The sequence below is a fragment of the Sceloporus undulatus genome, chromosome 2, assembly GCF_019175285.1.
Source record: "Sceloporus undulatus isolate JIND9_A2432 ecotype Alabama chromosome 2, SceUnd_v1.1, whole genome shotgun sequence".
Lineage (NCBI taxonomy): Eukaryota > Metazoa > Chordata > Lepidosauria > Squamata > Phrynosomatidae > Sceloporus > Sceloporus undulatus.
Window position 1 is genome coordinate 274,061,700 of NC_056523.1, and position 6,204 is coordinate 274,067,903.

At 38.7% G+C, this 6,204-nt stretch overlaps 1 protein-coding gene across 5 annotated transcripts in view; it reads right to left on the minus strand.

The window, feature by feature from the left end:
* PAM (peptidylglycine alpha-amidating monooxygenase) overlaps positions 1–6,204 on the minus strand; it is a 166,169-nt gene that overhangs the window by 158,922 nt on the left and 1,043 nt on the right. The window lies entirely within an intron of this gene.

Consider the following 6,204-nt stretch of genomic DNA (forward strand, 5'->3'; position numbering starts at 1 on the left):
GAGGCTGAGAGAATGTGACTTGCCTAAGACAAATATGGGTTTCCATGGCCAAGTGGCAATTTAAACCCTGGTCTTCAATTCACAAATCACTCCACCACACTGGCTGTTTCTTGAAGCCTATCACAGGGTTTTCTTGGCAAAATTTGCTCAGAGGGGGTTTGCCATTAACCTTCCCGAGGCTGAGAGAGTGTGACTTGCCCAAAGGCACCCAGTGGGTTTCATAGCAGAATGGGGAATCAAACCCAGGTCTCCAGAGTCCTAGTCCAACACTCAAACCACTACATCACCCTGGCTCCTATTCCCATGTACCAATACGAAATAATTGCAGACTTTTGTTGTTGTTCTTGTGTGTCTTTCCTTTCTGACTTATGGCGAACCTAAGACAACCTTACAGGGTCTTCTTGGCAAGTTTCTTCAAAGGGGGATTGCCATTACCATCCTCTGATACTGAGAGAGTGTGACTTGCCCAGGGCCACTTACTTGGCCACAAATTGTACATACCCCAGAATGCATCACCCCAATATATTGGCCATCCTTCCCCTCAATACTCTCATTTCTCTCCAACCAGCTTATAGCTGGGAGATAGAAATAATTTTTAAAGCAACATTTAAATCATAATTATTTGTCAAAAAGTAAGGTCCAGAACACACTGCAGAAATAATCCATTTTGAGACTGCTTTAACTGCCCTGGCTCAGTGCTAGGGAATCCTGAGAGCTGCATTTTTTGTGACACCAGAACTCTCTTAACAGAGTAGACTAAATGTCTCACAAATTACAGTTGCCAGGATTCTTTAGCATTGAACCAGGGCAGTTAAACTGGCCTCAAACTGGATTATTTCTGCAGTGTGTTTTGGACCTAAGTGGCCCATATGCTATTACCATTATTCAGTTTTGTAGCTGTTATTATAAATTGAAAAGACATAGAGTGCAAACTGCTCAAGTATACTTCTCTTCTGAAGTGAGATGTGGTTTTTCAGCTGACTCTCACCTCTAAGGAGGGGGCTGCCAGGAGGATGAGGGGGGTGGGAGCACAATAGCATAGGGGGGTATTAGGAGGGGGTTTGTGCATTTACATTTTGTGGATTTATATTATTGTTTTTAGCTTTTATTTTGTAATGTCATCTACATTTTTCTTGAATATCCTACATTTTGTGGTTTCTTTCCCTCCGTTCTGGTTATGACATCTGGTCACCCTGCTCAAGGCTCCTCCACTGCTTGGCCTTCTCCCAAGAAAGAGCAGGGTGGTGGCAGCAGAGGATGGAATTAATAGTATTAATATTAATTATTAATAATTAGCCACTAACAATTATTAATTATTAATAATTAGTGGTTGATAATAATTTAATTAATTAATCAGATATTAATGCCGTATTATATAAATACTGTAAATAAATAAATAATAATAACTAATATTTACATTGATTCATAACAGCAGCAAAATTACAGATATGCAGTAGCAACGAAAATTTTATGGCTGGGGGTCACCACAACATGAGGAACTGTATTAAAGCGTCCTGGCATTAGAAAGGTTGGGAACCACTGATTTAGGGCAAGCCAGTTTCTCATATTTCTTCCCAGAAAGGTACAATAACTGGACATTAGCCCAAAATAATGTAGCAAGAATGAACACAACACTAGACACATTACACTGCCTTAAAAGCACCAACAGCATATATACCAAGAATATGCCTTACCAGCAAAATATTAAATGTGATTCTTGCAAGTCATCTAGTACATAACAGAAATCAAACAATAATGCAAATATCGATCAGTAGATAAGATCTTTTTTTAGTCCTTGTAGCACATGAACAGATTTTTTAAGCATGAAAAATAACCTTGAGAGTATATAACATTTTGCAACATTTCCTACATGTTTATGCAGATTCACAATTGTTACATAAAACATCATATTCATGTAGCACTAAACCAGAGCTTGGACATGCTATTTTTTTTTTAAAAAAAGCTCCCCAAATTCCCCAGCCAGAATGGCCCATAGATACAGCTAAATTCGGGCAGTTGTAGTCCAAAAAAGTAACTTTTCCAAGCTTTGCATTTTCTCTCATGTTCATGTTTATTTGGTCACCTTTGCCCATAAATGGGATGCAAATGAACAAACAGAAGAATGATTGCCTGCTATACCATTCTATTAAAACTCTGTACTATATAGCAAAAAAAATATATCTGTAATAGATAAAATTGTAGACAGATTTTAATGGTGTACAGGGCAAAAGATCAGTACAAAGCTGTTTTCTTGTGTGGCTTTTTCCTTGGCTGAGCATTACTCAGTACCATTATTATTCTAATTCCTTACTGCAAATATTTTAATTATTTTCCTATTTAAATTATTTTCTTGATATTTGCTAGGGGGGATTGAGGGTTCGGACTGTATATTTGTAATCTTTGTAAGCCGCCCCGATTGCATTTTGTAGGGAGGCAGGATATAAATAAATTTTATTATTATTATTAGTAGTAGTAGTAGTAATATTGAACATTTTTAAAAATAGTAATGCTGAATAAAAATGCAACTAACTAACTAAATTCTTTCTGGATTAATTAAATCATCACTTCATGCACTTGGACAAAGTGGTAACCTATTATTTTATCCAACCAGGATGTAATGTACCATGCTACACATACAAGAAGACAATAAGGGAAAGGACACTGTAAGCACATGATTCAGAGATTGTTGGAGTGCAGATTTTTTTTGTAACCCCCCCCCCCCCCCCAAAAAAAGTTGTCAATGGCAATATGGAGCAATTAATGCAGGGGTGGGAACAATTTACTCCCCTCTCCAGATGATGTTGAATTGCAGTACCCAGCCTTCCTCATTTCCCGCTATGCTGTCAGGCTGCCAAAGCAATTGAAACACTCTCATTTAGTGTATAAAAGAAGATAATACATTTGATGTTAATAAAGTTAGTATTGAGTTGTATAAGGAGAAGATTGACATGTGTAAACCAAGCAATAGAAAACTCCCACATTCAATATTTAAGGTCTCTCCTAACTTCAAAAGAGTGTGACTTATCCAAGGCCAACCAGTGGTTTTCCAATGGCAAGCAAGGCTTCATACCTGGTCTCTAGAAACATAGCTGAATACTCAAAGCCTACATTAGGTTCAGCAAAAGTGTTTTGGATATACTGGACACAACTATGCTCTTTAAAAAAAACCAAAAACAAATCTTATGTACTTCAGTTAAATTCTGGTGTTGAATACAGAGAGTGATTTCTTGTTGCATATGATGCAGGTGTCCTCAGTGATTACTCCTTTCTGGTTGGAAGTATTACATCATATTAATATTGTATTAGAAAAATGTTTGAAATGTGTGTAGACATGCATGTTCTTTTAAATTATATCTCAGTGATGTAGAATTTACTTGATGATTGAGATAACTGGGTCCTGTGGTCTTTGTACTGTTGCTAAAAGACTTATACATCAGGGTGAGAAAGACATTCACTGTTCATCATTCCATAGTTAGAAGGGCTTACTGCTTTCATTACACATATTTTACAGACATCAGCTGTGAACATATGCATTTTTTGATGTATGACCAACTTATATTAATGTATATACCAAGCTCACATTCATGTCCTATGGAGTATCCCTTTATTTATTTTTCTTCTTTATTGTCTCTGATTTCCTTTATTTTTTAAAAATCCAATAATAATATTTTAAATGTGATAAACTATTGAAGAAAAGGAGACCATATCCCCAAGATCCAGGAACTCAAAGGAAAGTTTAAACCAAGGACAAGGATGTTCTATGATCAGAAGAGGAGCTGCTCTAGAGACTAGGACCTGGAGCAATGGATGCAAGCTACAGGAAAAGAGATTCCACCTCAACATTAGGATGAAGTTCCTGACAGTAACAGCTGTTCAACAGTGGGACACACTCCCTCAGAGTATAGTGGAGTCACCTTCCTTAGAGGTCTTAGCAGAGGCTGGATGGCCATCTGTTGGGGGTGCTTTGATTGAGATTTCCTGCGTGGCAGGGGGTTGGACTGGATGGTCCTTGTGGTCTCTTCCAACTCTATGATTCTATGATTCTACAAGACCAATAAAAATAAAAAGATGATGGAAGCAATACACAGAAAAGCTTTATAAAAGAGAGGAAAAATGAATGACACATAAAATTAAGAACCATACAAAGATAAACCCACAATCCTGGAGAGCAAGGTAGAAGCCACTATAAGAGATATTGGGAAGAAGAAGTCACTGATGATATATTTTTCCAATAGAATTGCTACAGTTCACACAGACAAAATCAACTCTAGTGATAATTAAAATATGCCAACCAATATGGAAAACAAAAAGGTGGCCAACAGACTGGAAATAATCAATATACATCCCAACCCACAAAAAAGGAAACACAAAAGACTGGAGCAACTACAAGACCATAGCAGTAATTTCCCATGCAAGCAAAATCATGCTCAAAATTCTGCAACACAGATTCTAATCATATATGGAGAGAGTAATCTCAGAGGTGCAAAGCAGGGTACAGAAAAGGAAGAAGTGCCAGGGACCTTACTGCAAACCTACAACGGTTAATAGAATGAACCAAGGAATTCCAAAAGAAAATCTGCGTGTCCTTTAAAGACTATAGCAAAGTATTTGATTGCACAGATCATGAAAAGCGACGGAATGTTCTTAAAGACATGGGAGTGCCATTACACTTGATAGTTCTGATGAGAAATATGCACTTAGAACAAGAGGCTAAGGTCAGAACAGAATATGGAAAACAGAATGGTTCCCAATTGGCAAAGGGGTAAACCAAGATGGCTGCACTCTATCACTCTACTTGTTCAACTTGTGTGCAGAAAGTATTATATAAAGTGCAGGCTTGAACTCAGAAGGAGGAGTGAAGATAGGAGAAAGGAACATCAAGAACATAAGATATGTGGATGACACCATAATACTAGAGGAAAACTTCATAGACTTGGAATTACTAATTAAAATAGTCAAAGCATTCCCGTATCTTGGAGCAAACGATCAAAACAGAGACTGCAGTCAAAAATCAAAAGAAGATTAGGATTAGGGAAGACAGCTATGAAAGAACTGGACAAGATCCTAAGTGTGAAGCTGTAACCTTGAACATTAAAGTTAAAATTGTCCAAGCCATTGTATTCCCCATCACCATGTAGAGCTGGACACTGAAGAAAGTCAACAGAAAGAAAATAAAATCTGAGATGTAGTGCTAGAAAAGAGTGCTGAGGATACCGTGGATGGCCAAAAAGACAAACAAACAAATCTGAACTCTCATTGGAAGCAAAGATGATGAAACTGAGGCTGTCACACTTTGGCCACGTCACAAGAAGGCACAACTCTTTCAACTCCATGATTCTATTATTCTGACTCATTAACAAAGACGCTCAGAAAGGTAAAGGGAAGCAGAAAGAGTGGGAAGACTGCATGTTAGATGGAGAGACTCAACAGAGAGGCCACAATCCTAAGCCTGCAGGACTCAAACAGAGCAGCTGAAGACAGGGAGGCTTGGAGATGTCTCACTCACAGGGTCACTATGAACCAACACCACCTGGAAGGCAGTTAACAAGAACAACAAACCACTGCTTATTGTAATATCCACATTATCACCACTGCATCCACAACAGCAGACAGTTTACTATAAAAAGCATGTAGCCTCCTCCAACCAGGCACCCTCTAGTTGTTCAGGGCTTCAGCTCCTTCACCCCAGCCAGCATGGTCAGTCATCAAAAATCCCGGGAGCTAGAATCCAAAACATTCGCTTCCGGGCACAATACAAAGTGGCTTGGGCCCAGGGTACTTGGAGGACCGCCTCTCCCCATATAATCCGCCCCGCACACTCAGGTCATCTGGGAAGAGTTTATTGAGGATCCCTTCTACAAGATATAGGTCAACCTCTCAAAGGGCATTTTCCACCTCGGCCCCTGGGACCTGGAACACCCTTCCCGAGGAGCTCCGCACCGCCACCTCCCTGGATCTCTTTAAAAAGAGACTGAAGACCTTTTTGTTTCATCAAGCCTTCCCTGATGTTCCGTGATATGTGTGCCCCCCCCCTATATGATTAACATCTTCGAGTATATTGCTGGCTTGGTTTAATGTTGATTTTATGTATACTGTGAACTGTTTTGTAAGTTTTAATTATCTATTGCAATTTTTATCTTGTATTGTATCATTTTTGCAATTGTTGTACACTGCTGTGATCGAATGGGATAGCGGTATATAAAT